We start from the raw sequence: 17087 nt of genomic DNA on the forward strand, positions 1-17087 counted from the left end.
TAACAAAATAAACCGTGTTACTATAAATTATAATAAAATACTATAGCGGTTCTAAAACAATGAACTCCTCTCAAAAATTCTCGGCATATACTATTTTACGGTCATACAGAAGAATTAATATTATATGACCTTAACAATTACATTAATTACACAAAGTTTTAAGCAGATATTATAAACTTTTCACTTACAGATCTAAGGTGTTCAAGTTGTTGACACTTATTTATTCACTTGTTTACATATTATACCTTGAAATTGTATAATTTCAACTAAAACACATTTTGTATTCAACATTCGAAAATAAGAACACATTATTATATAGTTGACAATATATTTTAAAATAAATATAACTTCATTTCAGTAAATGAATATATTATCGTTGAAGCTTTGTAATAAAAAAAATATATATATTATATAGAAAGTTATAAATATTGTATATGAGTATATAACTAACCGAACGTTTGACATCTGTATGTAATATTCCGAATCCCTATGACTTATTAATGATGCTTTAAATACAGCTTAACGGCACGAATACCCGTTGCGTAAATACACAAAGTTTAACGGTAACAGTAGTATTTTATTATTTGTACTTTCTTAATGATATTTTAAAACCGCATTAAAATAATTCAATAATTCTGTTTGTTTTTTTCTTTTATATACGATATTACTGTCAGACACGTCATATCATGCAAGTATAAAATATAAATATAAATATAATTTAATAATAATGCAATTATGAACTCAACACACGAAACGAAACATACACATATAAAATAGCATAATGTTCAAATATTTAGAATTTAATGTATCAAAAATATTATATCATTCATAAATACTTTTAATAGTTAATAGTTATTACTCACTTATGCTCGAATTAAATCACAACTTTTACATTTTAATGACTGAAAATAAATAAATAATTTTAGTTAAATTTTAACGCAATATTCTTTGTAATAAGTTATTTTAGTTGAAATTACTAGATTCTATGCAACTACAAAGAATTATAAAATTTCATTAATTTTTGATTCTGATTTAAAAAAATATTTATCTGATAAGATTAAAATAATAATTAACCAATAATAGTTAAATACAGTAACGTACTTGGTAAAAAAATATAATATGAGAAATGCATGCACACCTATCAATAAATACAAGGAAAATATCTGTTTATCAAGGTGTAGTACTCGATTTTAAGTGAAAAATTATTTTAGACACTGCGGTTATAGAAATTATTATTCCATTGATAACTGACCCCATTACGCATGTCTTATTAGCTATTTTTAGATTACCTTGCGTCAACAACTTATATTCCACGTCATTCTAATTTGATTCAACAATAAATAATACGATTTAGAAATCTCTGAATTTATGTTAGTTCTCACATTTTAATATTTTAAGCCGATGGTTAGGACATCGATCAATTATTGTACTAAAACAAAATATTTTATAATGAATTCTAATAAAAAAATAAAAATAATATTAAAATTCTAACATTCGATTTTTAAGACAGAATTATCAATTCTGTACATACAATTAAATTAATTAATTAAACGGTTTCGGAGTTTTAATAGTAAAATTATGTACATGAACGTCAGTCAATGACTACGGCTAAACTTTTAGTAAATATCATTTAACTTTCATATTAAACTGTTAATCTGAATGTGATATAATATATTATAATAGTCCCGAGAATCATCTGTTTAAAAATGAATCGTCAGACTCATTTTGATTACGAAGTGTGTATGTATGTGTGTGTGTGAGTTAGTGTAGGGGATAAAGACATATAAAATAATACTGTACTATGTGTTCAATAATTTGGACGAGCACTGTCAGGTGGATTTCCAATTGTCAGGTTCCTCCGTGTTGTTTAAAAATGTATTTTCCACTGTAGCTCTGGGTTGTTCTCAGCTTGGTTTTTAATGTGACGCAAAGCAGACTACCGTCACAGTCACGTATCAACCACACGCCTTACTGCTTACATTGGCCTCTTGTTCTAGACTAAACTCTAGGTATTTTATCTATAGTCTTATTGGTGTTCAATTGTTCGAATCGTTCGTCTGTTTCGGATTCACTTTTATATTATCATTTGGTTGCTGTTTGACGAGTCACCCGTTCGCCAGTCACCTCCCAACCCTTGACTGTAAATCTATTGTCGTTGTTTCGGGTGAAATAATGATGAATGTTCAAACGCGAATTAAGTTTTATTAAATTGGAAAACCGTCAAAGTACAGCGATTGGCCACGAATGTATATAGGGTGGTGCATCAAGCAGACATTTTCTTCTTAATAATTCAGAACCAACAGAAATTATTCAAAATTAGATGTTTGGAATATTTAAACATATCCTCAAAGTCCAAATATTTAACTTGGTACTCGTCGTTTAAACTTTGAATTAGGTGCATAAAATTATCCATTAAATAATTTATAACAGAAAGGTGTTATTTAATTTGAAAAAAAATAGATATTTGTATCATCACGGAAAATTGTTTGTATAGAAAAAAATATAGCAAGACATTAGCATTTGGTCTACCTATATGTATTTTAAAAAAAATTCTAAAATTGTATTTTATCTGATTATTCTGAATGGAATCATTGGAGGGTATGCATGTTTGATGACACTTCTTGTAGAGAAACTATAATAATATTATGTCCCTAAATTATAACGAATACACAAATTTAAATATAATATTAGTTTTTAAAAACTCAAGAGACACTTTAAACATAGATTTATTTTTATAAGTATTTATAATATTCTTTATTTAATTCACTAAATTGTATCTATTATACAATATTTATTATCAAATAAATTTTCATTCAATAATAATCAGTAATTGATTATTTAAAAAAAATAATCGGTAAATAAAAATATTTTTTCGTTGAGTTTTATTATTTGGCCTTATTTAGAAGCCCGACATTATTGAGCTGAAAGAAAACTGTTAAGCTAGTTTGAAATTAGCTTGTGAAACACAATAATTTATCTATTCACATTTATTTTAGAAGTGAATGGGATTCAAAATAAAAGCATCTCTCTAAGAAATAGTATCCATTGTATTTCTTAAAGCATTATACAAAAGAATTTAAATCATTTTTAAATGTGCACAATTTTTCATTCTGCAGCTGGGTTTTCGAATTAAAAAAAAAAAAAAACATTTTATCAAGTTCTCAACGCGGGGGCTTGTCATTTTTAGATACATTTGGTTTAGTCCGGGTGTAAGAATGCAAAATTAAGTCATTGAAACATTACACGATTCTGTTTTTATTTTTAACTCCATACTATGAAAGATAAAAAAACGACATGTACCGTAGAGGGTATTAAAAACACGTTTATGTTTTTGTGGCTTGCTCTGGAAAACATTTTATGTGAATACATTTTTATGATTATGATTATTTTACATTTGAAACGTTTTATTTTTTTTCGTAATATTTTCTTTTATCATTTGTTTTTATTAACTATTTTTGTTCAGACTTTGTATTTATACGGGTCATAAACCACTGGTTTGGTTTCAATTCATTTATCATTTGCTTAGATGTGTGTCTAAAGTTTCAGTCGAATAGAACCATATAAATCTCATATAAATCATATCCACAATCATTAATTTCGTTTAAAAATGTTTTTTAGGTCATAAAAAATTATTTTCTATAAACTTTGTGATTGTATGATGATTATTATGGCAAAGTACCTATTTTAACATGCAATTACAATTCAACACGATTTTATTGTATCTAATTTTTTTCATAACACATTTTATTTTTTAAGTATTCTAAGTGCACTTACCTATTATATAATTATTAATAGTCTGCGTGTTGAAAACATTAAAAATTAAATAGTTTATTAAAAAACTTTGTCTGTTTAAGTAAATTAATTATTGCGAAGAGTTTAGTAATAATGGATGAGAAAGGTTTATTTTCTCAAAAAAGATAAATTACTTAAAGTGTTAACCTTTAAAGATTCTCGAAAAAGGTGTGTTTATGAGTCAAATTATTTTATTTAAATAATTGTTTAAAACAAATGTATTAATAAATTAAATTAATATGATTTAATTTTTGATCAATATCTTAAAATATTTAAATTGATATAACAGATATTGAACTAATAGAATTTTAAATGCAATTTTAATGCAATCAATTGCTTATTGCTATATTTTTATTTAAATATTTATTTATTCGCTATTTATAAATTTCAATGTTTTGGATGAATCTTATAATAGTATACTTTCATACATTTTTGAACGATGGTTGAGAGTAAGAGAGATAGTTAGTGAGTAAATGAGTTAGAAGTAGAGCGAGGGAGATGAATATGGAGGGAATATAAATTAATTGTTTGTAGAATATGAAGTGATAGAGCAGAACTGAGTTCAAATATATCTTGATCGTAAAGTTTTTTTTCATATTAGAATATAAAAAGTTGTGTAGAAGCTTTGTCCGAAACGCGAAGCACCTTATAGGCATATACGGTGCCAACATCTTGCATGATTTTTTGCTGATGCAGATTTCAGATTAATCATGGGAAATTAATGGATATCTTCTTGACGGCACACAAATACCGTGCACGGCCATCGATCTCACTGTGATAAGTCACACGTTTCTCGTATTGTTTGCAACAATACACACGAACTGTAAGATACTACGATGTGGCCTTTTGTGCGTAATCGGTATACTCCTGTGTGCAACATGAGGAATACGTTTTTTTTCTTCATAATATAAACAATATAAACGACTGTATACAAGTTGTGACGCTCAATTCTCGCTACCAATCTTGATTAAAGTCAGAAACCGAATTATCTAATCTGTCTTCATCCACTGTGAACAGGAATAATTGATTTAGCGATACTGTTGTCTTCGTTGATTTTTTTCACCATCTCTAGAGAGAAAAACAAACGACAACGAGACATTATTCCCAATTAAGTTCGATTTATTGGTTACTTTTCGCGGTCGACTGTGATTTACATACGACTTGCTGTTATTTTTGTTTGAGTTTGTGATAAAAATAACGAAATGTTTGCGGAAAAAGTCGATACTAGGTATTTTTGTATGTAGGCGATGTTATATGATATTGAAGAAAATCCTTTCATTCAAATGAAAAGTGAAAAGTGTTGGTGATTTTTTGTCAGCATAGTATAATATTTTGACATAATAATAGTAAGTACCTATGTGTAGGTTATAAAATAAGATTAACAATATAGATCAATCCCAACTATCGATAATTGAAAATTATAATCGGAGGATATTATCAAATGTTAAGAGGAAAAAAAATAGTTAGAACAAAGTATACAACCCTTCTCCCGATTTGGAAATGAGATATTAATACATATTATAATGAGCAACAAATGCTTTGATAGATGAGTTAGCTTTTGATTAAACTGATTGAGGGATTACATCCTCTATTGGTATTAATTATTCGTTATCTAAAATATAAAAACAAATGATTTTGTTACCAGGTAAGAATATTGCTTAGATTTTAACAAAATACTATTGACTTACTCGTAGGTTAACGATAAACAATTTCATACCACCGTTCTCATTGTTTGCATGTGCAATTTGATAGTATTATACGGTAAGTGGTATCATTACTAAAAGTTAGTTACGGTAGTTGGATCAGAACTATATAGGTGTTATCTTTATTCAAAGAACTCTATTGTTTCAACGATAATAAGGGAATAATTAGTAAGGGATAATTAATAATATTATTTAAAGAAACAATTACGATCACGATTATTTTACTATTAAAGTATTAGAATAATATATGGTATTCTAAAAATCTTAGGTTTTATATTCAGACAGTGACACTATAATAACAATTAATTAACTTTAAAGTATGATAAATTGTCATCATAAATTAATTCCCAAAATGCCTGGATATTATGAATAAAACATATCTAGTTACTATACTAACTACTAACTATATACTATAACATAATGTTATACACCATTGTAATACTCGTAATAAACTATCATTTAAATTGTAAATTAATTCATGGAAATACATTTTATTGACAATGTAAAATTATAAATACATTTTATATTTGATATTAAAAATTATGATAAATATGAAAATCAGCAATGAAAATAATATTAAAATTATTTTACTAGACATCATGACGTTAGGAACAGATAACAAAAAAATCATCTAGATAAAGATAAAGATAACAACACTACATTTTATCTAAGATACAGATAAAAGATAAACAAATTTAATTCATCTAACAAAAAGATAAAAGATAAAAATATTTTATCCAGATAAATAACAGATAATTATAGAAATTAAAATTAAAACAACTAATTTAAAAAAACATATATAATTTCATGTAAGTACATGCCTATATAATATGTTTATTTTCGACTTAACTTATTATATCATGATGTGTATCACCAAACATTATTTTCAACACATATAATTATATAAGGAACCAATAAGATCCAAGGGACTCTAGGGATTAACAAAGTATAAATAAAAATTTGGGAAGTCACCTTGCTGAAGAAGTTGTCGAGTGGACCAAAAATAAAATTCACATAGTTAATAATATTTTTGGTACAGATCTATCTAATTTTCACTAAAAATTTTATCTTTTAAATTTATCTAAAATAAATACTTAGATAACTTATATTTATTTATCTAGATAAGATAAAAGATAAAATAATTATTATCTGGATAATTTATCTAGATAAATTTATCTAGATAAGTCCTAACACTGAATTCATGACAGTTGTATACCAAGGTCCAAGGCAATACATCGAGGCATAAACAAATTTGATTTGAATATTTATCGAGTTGAATTAGTAAAATAACTATTTATTTACGCAAATATATTAAAGCAGATATTTTACATTGTTAATATATAAAATTTACTTAAGTAAAAAAAAAAAAAAAAAAACATTAACTGATTTGTTTTAGTTATAAAATATTTTTAGTCTTAACTTTAGTAACATATTATAATATTGTTACACATTTATTTTAAATTCTTATAAATCACCCCTAATAACATTTTTTTTTTTTTAAATCATGTATTACACTTAAAAAATAATTTGTGGTGTACCTATTATAATAATTGGCTATACAAAATTAAAATAATAACAATTAATTAGTATAGTATAATAATATAGTGTGTTAATTATGTTTACCAGAGCCAAACCTATATGATACATTATACAACTATAATTTAATGTAAATTTGAAGTTATTCCATTGTAGCATGTAATTTATAATTAACATGGTGTCGTCTTTTGTTGTATGGTGGTTTTATGGTATCAACGTAGTAATATCCCTCATGTCTAAAATTACTCCTATTGTATACTCGTGTTTGTGTAACAGTGCAGTGTTAATTAAAACTTTAGAAAAATGTTAAATTTTTCAATGTTATTTATTCGAATTTTGTCGCCCGTAGGTATATTTATATAGTTTTTTTTAATTACGTTTCACCAAGTGATAAGTGACGACGTATGGTAGAGTTTATTTTGTGTACATTATTGATTTCAACCATAATATAACAATAATTATGATAATATGTGCTCTGCAACAATCGAGTAGGTTTCATAAAAATAATCGTACAATACTTAGGGGATTTCCACGCTTCAAGGGGTTGGGAACCGTGAAAACCATAATAATAGTATGACAAATCCGATGAGATTTTATCGTCTGTCCGTCACGGGTTTTGTGTGTTCTACGTCTGTCGTCGGTATAATAAAACAATAGTACCTATTGTTTTCCGGTGTTTTATTTTTTTATATTTTCATCCATTATTGGTGACCATGCGGCCTATATTTACAAGCCTCGCGATAAGAGTTTATTATCTCCATAAAATTCAACGTTATTATATGCTACGGGGCAGCTTTTTTGTATAAATTATAATTTTTTTTTTCTGGTCTACGTCCGGAAAACACCGTCAGATTTTCAAAAATAAATAATAACAGCACACAAAAAAAAGAAAAAACGTTATTTCGTTCCGGGGAGACGCGGGGGAACCCACTCTCTGAATTCGGGAATTCGGGGGCGGCACTCCTGGCACGCGGACATGTTAATACACAGTTCCAAGAAGTCGGTGGTTGGGAGTGCAGATTCAGCCGTAATACGGGTCGGGGTCGGGTTGGGCACACAATGGACGAAAGTGTCATAAATTTTAAAAACGTGTCGTGTGGCAGTGGGTCCTCCTCTTCAAACCCCTATCCACGAACTACCTCCCGCCAGTCACCCCTTTACCCCTCCGTCAGAGTTCACCCCCAAATACCCTCGTTCCATGTTCGAGACCGTCTCGGATCACGCCGCCGCTGCCACCGACGGTATAGTCGGAGAATTGGTGTGTGGCGCCTACACGTTGTCGTCGGTGATCGGGACCGCCGGAGAGGGCCGGCCAGCCAGTTCGTACAGACTTTTTGCGACGGTCAGACGTGCGTGCACCGTTATTCGTCGTGACGTCATTGTGGCGCGCCGTCACCGTCGAAGTCTCGTTGTCGTCAGTATCGTGATCACGTTTTCGGTTGTTTCCGTCTGTTTTCTTCTGACGAATTTTTAGCATCCCTACTTCCACCGCTGTTTGAGGAACGGACGCATTTTTGTCGTCTACCCATACGTCGTTTTTCAAATCACCTTGTATTACTGACGATCGAGTAGATATTTCCTATAATATCTTGTATTCGAGGTGATCATAGCCCGCGCTAGTGTCAACCGACTTTGTCTTGTTTGAACTTCTGTTTCTTGTCGTAGGTAGGTACACTCAATTATTCTAAAATATTTAGTGTATTATTTTTATGACCAACGACGGACTCGATGTATCCCAAATGTTCAGTAATATATTGCAATTATTAGTAGCGATTGTATTTTCCAGAAATTAATTAACTCTAAGACGTGCAACGCTCGTATCGAGTTAATGTAATATTGTTAATATACGAGATTATGTTATTGCCGGCTGTGATGTGAGACATAATTGTACGGTTTATTGAACGTATTAAAAATAAAAATAAATAGTAAAATAATAATATTACGTCTTTGGAGTCAAGTCGAAATGTTTCAAATTGTTTATTTGCTTTTTTTTACGAGTTTGACGAATTATATTTTACGTTGGTATGGCAGTGCTTCAAGTAAATTGAACTTCAGTAATAGTATGGATTAATTTTTTTTTCCATTGTAGTTTTATAAAATTATTTTATTTTAAAATTGTTTTAATAATTCAAATTAGAAAATAAACGTTATACATAATATTATGTAATATAGCCGTTAAATAGTGTAAAATGTAGATTTACCTTATTTGTTGCTCGGATGAGTGGTTCCCAGTTTGTAAAACGCTTCAAATAAATTTCAGTTGTTGAAAAAAAATTAACATAATAATTTACAATAGCAATTGAATTAGTCATTTGATATCTAGACAGAAAGTTAATAAAAAATTAAATATTATATTGTTTTTTTTTTTTGTGTAAATCGCTGTTTATACTTATAGAAAAAATTTAAAAAATATATTTTAAATTGAGTACTTAATGGAGTAATTGTCAATGTTTATGCGATGGTATATAAAGATAATATGTGCAGCTAAATTGTTATTGGATTATTTATTTATTTTTATTATTATATTCGTAATTGTTCTAAAATAGTTTATCGAGATGTTTAGAATAGGTATTAAATATAACATGTTATAAAAAAACTGTATTATATAGCTTTTATTTATATTATATTGGGTTCACTAAGTAGAAACACCTTTCATAGACTAAAAAAAAGATAACATTAAGTCACGTCATGATAAAAGTTAGTTGGGCATTAAGCTCTATACAACAGAATAATGGACATTTAGACACGCGAATCTAAACTATTATTAAAAAAATTAATACATCATAGAATACTTTTAACAATTTATTTTGAAAGTAAATATCATAGTATATATTGGTGAACGGTAAATGAATAATGCATATTCAGCTGCATAATGAATTTTCCGTCTTGGATCATCGAAATAGTTCGTATTAATTAAAAGAAGTTAACCGACGCTTTGAAAAGTTTTTGATCCTCCATTATTGGTGCCAAATTTAATGCTACACAAAAAGTTGCTCTTATTCAATTTGTAAGACAACAGAGATCGAATTATTTTTAATTAAATTTTACATATTGAGAACTATTTCTGTTTTTTCGCCATATTTAATTTTAAGCTACAAGTTCTCTTTAATTTGAGTTTTAATTTGTTTGACTCAAAATAATTGTATGCAACATATTATATATATTATTTTGTTTCGTTTAAAGTTAATTTTGATATATGAAATATTTTATATTTTTGTTTATAAGTAGATAAAAATTAGTGCAAGTGCAATAATACAGAAACTCAACAATAATCCTACCTAGTTAAAATTATTATTTTTGTTTGGTTTTTAAAAGTAAGGGTATACTGATCAGTAACATAATTTGTTGTGTACATTCAATATATTTCGGTTTTTACTTTATTATAACTAGACTAGGTATTTAAAAACTTTTATTCTAGGTAAGTACGTAGCATATATACGTACGTCGGTCACTATATGTTATCCATCTTATTGACCTATTTATTTAATGTTTCATTGTTTGCCATAAAAATACTGATTTGCATTTAATTTTAGGTTTCCTCGTGTAATCGACTTGTACAACATTACATAAGTATTAATTATTCTTTATGTTAGTTTCCTAATTTATTTACGTACCTTATACCTATGTCCTATATATTGCGCGATTCTTTTAACAGTATACACTGATAATCTCAATAAGTTTACCTAATGTTTTCGAAAAATATTATATTTTTTTTTATCGTAATAGTTAATTTTTTTTTCGGTTTCTTTTTTTGTTTATAGGTAAGTAGAAATATTTATCTTTGATGAGTGGAGTGAAATTGCTATAGGGTACCTCTTAAAAATTGCATGTCTACTAATTTACTCACCTTAAAATAACTTATAACTAATAATTACACATTTACAATTATAATTCATGAGAATTTTCAGATATATCATCTGTTTCAAAATAGGAAACTAAAAATGGATGTTTTTTTTTAATTAAAGTGAAAATTTTAAATACGATAATGATGAAGATTGTTATTTTTTTTCAAAAACATTACTTAACTGTGTAAAAAAATGTTTTCAAAAAGGTAAAGATTTTGCGAAATAATAAGTAGGTATTTATCGTATTTTACGTTGAAATAAACGCTTAATATTAATTATATTCGATAAATTTATTAGAAAAAAGCAATAATACTAACTATTTATTAATACAAAATTTAGTGTTGTGTTAATTTATTTTTGTTTGAAACTTTTTGTGAAAAAAAATATACGAACTAATAACTCTGTATATCAAATGATTTTATAGTGTTTTTATTAAATTGTGAAATTATATTTGTTGAACAAATTTATTTTTTTACTAAATTTAAATAATATTAAGTATATACACATTGAATAAATAGTTCTAATGATCATTAATTATGTAAAGTATGATTAGGTAAGTCGAAATGTATATAATATTATATTTCAATAGGTTTATCATTTTTTTTTTTTTTTATAATGATGAAAGAAGTGATTAGGAAAAACTATTGTCCATTATAACTTAAATAATGCATGTATTTTATTTAATAACTTATATTAATTTGATAAGAATCTTTACATCTATTCATTAGTTATATTACATTTTGGTAGGCAGTTTTAGGTTATTTGCTAAGATATTATTTAATATGTTTTAGCTACTTATCGAAAAATAATTATGCGATTGAAATAACTAGTCAAATGAATAGAACATAGAAAGAAGAATGTTGAAAAGTTTTGAAGATTTTTGTAAGGTATTCATAAAAAAATATCACACTTGTTATGATGATTTCGTGGATCTAATCTGAAACATTTTTGACTTTAAATCTTAAAAAAAATTATTTTAATATAATACTTTTCACCTTATTTTCATATTAGTAACTGAAATACGTTAGCACCGTTCACCATACTTTTATTTTATTTATTTTTTGAATAAATACAAAAATAGCTGTACCCTTATATTTCGTTTTCCTTTCCAATAAATTTCATATCTATTATGTCATATAGCAGCCCTGCACATAATAATATATTCTTTTTATTATTAGTTTTTCCATGTTCATTGTAAGTCATCACTACACAGATGAAATAAATTTATAATTTATTATCTGACATCTATATTTTTTGTCTTTACCTTTGAAAATTCTACTTGCATTATAATGTTAAATAATTAAACTATTCCTTTAACAGTTTATTTTCATGCTGAATTTAAAACAAGTTTCTTCCATAGTTTATTCTTATTCATAAATAAAAAAAATCATTTGTCTAAATTCAGATATTTAATAACATCAAGAATAATTACTACATGTATAAATTAGTTTCTAATTCTCTAAAATGTATATATTTAATAATTATGAAACGTGTTATCAATTGAATAAACAATATTTTGGAACTTGGAACGTAATTTTGATGTCATACAAACGATATACTGTATTTTTTTTAATGATGTAAGTTTATATATTATTATAATCTAGAATTAGGGGTGTAATCCGGAACAAGCATTAGAAATAATTAAATGGACATAAAAAATACAACCACGAAACACAACTATCGTAGGTGTATTATATATTTTTTAATTGTATTAAAAATTATAATATATTTCTATAAACTATTATTATCTATTACTGAAGAATATTTTGCTAAAATTATATTATTTGATCACTTGCAAAGGTCAATAGGCTTTTTATGTGAGATTTTTCAAGATTTTATACAAAAAAAAAAGCGGGAAAGTGGATGTCGCTCTGCTGTACAGTAGGTTACAAGTGGGTTACTGTAATGGATGGAATTAAATTTGAATCCAATGATATTATATCATTGTATACGAAAAACCATTCTGAGCGGAAACGATTTATCTGTCTAGGATATATTATAGATTATTAAAAATTTTCAAATCTTAGAATTAAAAAGAAAAACTTTTATGAATTTCCAACTAAGATAATTTGAAGATTGCCGTAATTGTTACGTATTTAGTCAAAATTTGAACTTTAAATGCTTATAAAAAAAAATCGTGTCCATGTATTTTTAACATTTTTCGACTGGTATTGTTACAATGTGTTAGAAGCCTTGTATTCAATTTTCAAGATTTTTTTACCCAATAAATACATTTTTATCGATATTTATAGAAAAAAAAACCAAAAAAGTTGAAAAATTAATATGCCAGTAAACAACTTAAAACAAATCTAAATTGTATCAAATATAGAAAATTCCTATATAAACATTCAGTGAAAATTTCATGTATCTATGGTAATTTGTTATAAAGTAACATCAAAAACCAAAATCGATTTAGTCGAAAACTGATTGTGCGTAAAATTTCCCGTTTTCCCTTAATTTTTAGTTTGGTTATCCCGATTATTTAGAAAAATATTAAGAATTTTTTACACATCATGGTAAAATCAATAAAATCAATACATTCATCGCACGGCTCAGAATCTAATATCCATTAAACAATATAATAATATATCAACAAAATTAAATATTGTGTATTTCTATGAAATCTATATTTTGATACTTATTAATTAAATATGTATCATCTAATATAGATTATAGAATATAAATATTAGAATATAAACACTTATACATTGTATTTATTATTTAAAATATTTTTAATGATTTCATTTATTCAGTATTAGCTTATAAATTATGCATCGAATAGTAACGCGAAATAGTTATTTTAGAAATACATGCATTTTATCAATGCGCCATAGTTATAAATAATTATCAATATGTTATTACTTATTATAATATCAGTACGAACAACTAATGGAAATATTAGATAAGTTATTTCAAAAACGATGTAAAAACGATATAAATTCAGATTTATAGTATCGGTGGTCCTAAAATGAACTAAAAGTTTCTTTTTTTTTTAAATATGTTCGTTTCATGATACTATCTGTATGAATTTAGTATAAAACTTTTATAAAAACTTTGCTCTTCACAATAATATTCTGCTGCGTATAGCTGCTCGACCACATTGTTCAATTTTACCCTTACAAGAAGTCGCTGTTCACAGTTATAGTGTCCTAGTTATATTATATCTTTAAGCTTGCCGCATAGTCCTTCTCTACCGTTGAAGCCCTCACACTGTTCCGAACTTATAAATGAATGTGTTTATCTTTAAAGTATTTTTCAACGATAACCACCACTGCCACTGCCATTGCACTCTTCTCAGAATTCGACCCCTATTGAATATCATGTAATAAAAAAATCATTCGTGTATCGAAATTGAACGGCGGCCAAGACCCTGGAAAGTCATAAACATAAATTACATCTGAAATTGTCTATGTGCGCTATGGGGATATATCAGACAACATAGAAATGAGCAGCCGAAAATGAATGAAGAAACTTACGCACAATGCATGATCTGTAGCGTAGTCTGTAGGTTTGTGTATTATTATTATACTTTCCTCATATAGTTTGTTCAACTAGACATAAATTTTAAACGTCAATGATATTTTCGGATTATTAGTTGAAGAAATGTTTTTGCTGCGTTATTTTTTATTTCAAATCACGTACGTATATACTTCAGTGAAAGCTTTTTCTTTATTTTCTTAACCTCATCTCGTCACACAATACCAATTGACTTTTGAAGCATTAAACAACCTTAATAATAAAAATATGCTAGCTGTTTATTCAATACGTACAAGTGTAGCCGATAATTATCGGTTTGTACCGTCATCCATTGTCATTTTATTATTTTCTCTGAGATCTTAAAATTTAATAAAAAATTTAATTTTTTTTCGTTAAATTCAAGTTTTACTCGTAAATTCTTGATTAATATTGTATTGCAATTTCATGATCTTTAAATTGTTACATTGAAATTAAAAATTATTTAAGCTACATATTTTTTTTTTTAACCAATGTACAATTTTTTAGCTTTCTAGAATTTATATTCAAACAGATGTTGAAAATGTTGAAGTGATAACTACTTAATAAATAATATAATATATATATGTGTTAAAAAATAATATTACATAGTTATTTAAGTTATTTTTTAACTCATTAAAATATATATTATGACTGTTGGTATGTATAGGTTAAGTACTACCAATTATACTTAATACTATAATTTCATATCTATGAGAAGTTTGGATCGATTTGAATAACATATTTAAATTAGATACATAGTTAATATAACTTCAATCAATAAAATATAATTAAAATTAATATAGTTCATATATCACATATTTTAGTTTTAAAATTAATACTTATACATAATATCATATAACTTAACACATTCTGCATATAATAATTTTTATAATTTTTCTGTATTTACGTTTGACAGTTTAATTTAAAAATAAATATATACAATTTAGTATTAATAAATAACTTATATTGACTCAAATCTAATACGGAATATTATTTAACATATTCCATACCTATTAAATATTCAAACAATAAACAAAAACCAATTTTAGTTATAAAATTGGTAATTCAATTAATATTCAGAACCTACTTAAATAAAATTCAAAATAGAATTTTAAGAAAAAACTAATAATTTTCAATTTTTATATTCCTCACTGAGTTGGGTTAGTATCGATTTTTTAAACCTTTCAGAGATATTATTATTTTATTATAATATATTGTACTGATATTATAGTTCAATACGTCAACAACGCCCATTGCTTAGAACTCGGGTAACTTCCCTTGGGACATGTGGAAATCGTGTTTCTTTCCATATAGTTTTCGGTTCGTCCTTCATATGTAATACGTGTGGGAGGTAATGTGATACTAGGGCGGTGCGTTTTGAGAAATTACATAGAGATATAAGATGATGGTAATCTGATTTAAATTATTGGACAACAGTGACGACGACAGTGAAATGAAACAAATTTAATAATAATGTCGCGAATGTGATTGTATTTCATTATTGACGACACTCGAGCATTGGTCATCTTTGAAAATCGAAGACTATAAGAGAGGTATTGAATATTTTTATACCATGATTCTTTACTAATCTTTTAACCAAATATTGATAGCTCTCGAATTATTAAATAAATAAGTAAATAGAAAATGGTTTAATGATGAATTATTTATAATTTTATTTGTAATTAATACATCAACTATATCAATCCAACAAATTTAATTGAAAACTTAAATTTATTATTTTTTATCCATCATAAAATAGTAAATTAATCGCCATCATCGTTATTTTTTCTTCTTCTATGCAATTGTTTCCTGAAAAGCACTCGCGATACCCATATTCTAGTCATGGTGAAAGGTTTGAACGTCTCTGAATCAGAGGAAAGAGTGCATAGAGTCCAATTAATTGCAATTAAATTTATAAAAAAATATATATATTTACATGGTCTAATCCACAGTATCATCGTACTGATAACCGTATTTATTTGATTGTACTAATCAAAAGTATAATTATTTTATTGAACTTACAATTGCATGCAATTAAAAGTGTAAAGAACAATATTACTATCCAAGGAAACACATTTTTTTGTGTCTTCATTTAATCGGTTATCAAAGGAAATACATGGTAAGTTAAAAAAAAAAATACATCATACAATGCAATATTTTATCGTAAAAAAGGTAATAGTGTATAAGAAAAGTTTCCTTATTTTTTAAATTGTAACAAAAATATAGTATTAATAATAATTACTGGAACAAATATAAATACTAAATAGTAAGTTCTTACAATTGCAAAAAAAAATATAAATTACACAATTTTTTTAAGTTATTACTTAATTCATAATCAGGGAAACATTTTGTACACAAATAAATATTTAATCGTAAATAACGCATTAACTGGTTGGCTTGCTTTAAATATAGTTGTTTTGTTCGACTAAAGTAAAAAATTCAATGTTAATTATCAAAATAAATTACTACTAAAATGCCTCACTCTTTCCATCATCAATTATACAACCAATATAAGAGAAACTATTTTTTATTGGATTGGATAGTATGACGTAGTAACTGAAAAGTCGAATACTATTAGTTTAAGCGCGTATATTATGCAGCTTTCGAAAGAATGGAGATAGAATTTGATTATTCTGATGGAAATTATATGTAATTTTAATATATTCCCACTTATTTATGTTATGGTTGCATATTTTATTTTTTGAATGTTTGCCAT

The 17087-nt window shown here is 26.3% G+C and overlaps 1 protein-coding gene across 2 annotated transcripts in view; it reads left to right on the forward strand.

Annotated features, from left to right (window-relative positions):
• Positions 1–17087, forward strand: part of LOC107165282 (prolyl endopeptidase FAP-like) — a 277903-nt gene that overhangs the window by 46741 nt on the left and 214075 nt on the right. Inside the window, exon 1 of one of the 2 annotated variants that reach the window (XM_089219079.1) lies at positions 8350–8696. The exons of the other annotated variant lie outside the window; for it this stretch is intronic. The gene's annotated coding sequence lies outside the window, so the exon portion shown is untranslated. Of the gene's footprint in view, positions 1–8349; positions 8697–17087 lie in introns of those variants that run through there. 2 annotated transcript variants of the gene reach the window in all.

The sequence above is a fragment of the Diuraphis noxia genome, unplaced genomic scaffold, assembly GCF_037042655.1.
Source record: "Diuraphis noxia isolate RWA-SAM2 unplaced genomic scaffold, SU_Dnox_SAM2 contig0002, whole genome shotgun sequence".
Taxonomy (NCBI): Eukaryota; Metazoa; Arthropoda; class Insecta; order Hemiptera; family Aphididae; genus Diuraphis; species Diuraphis noxia.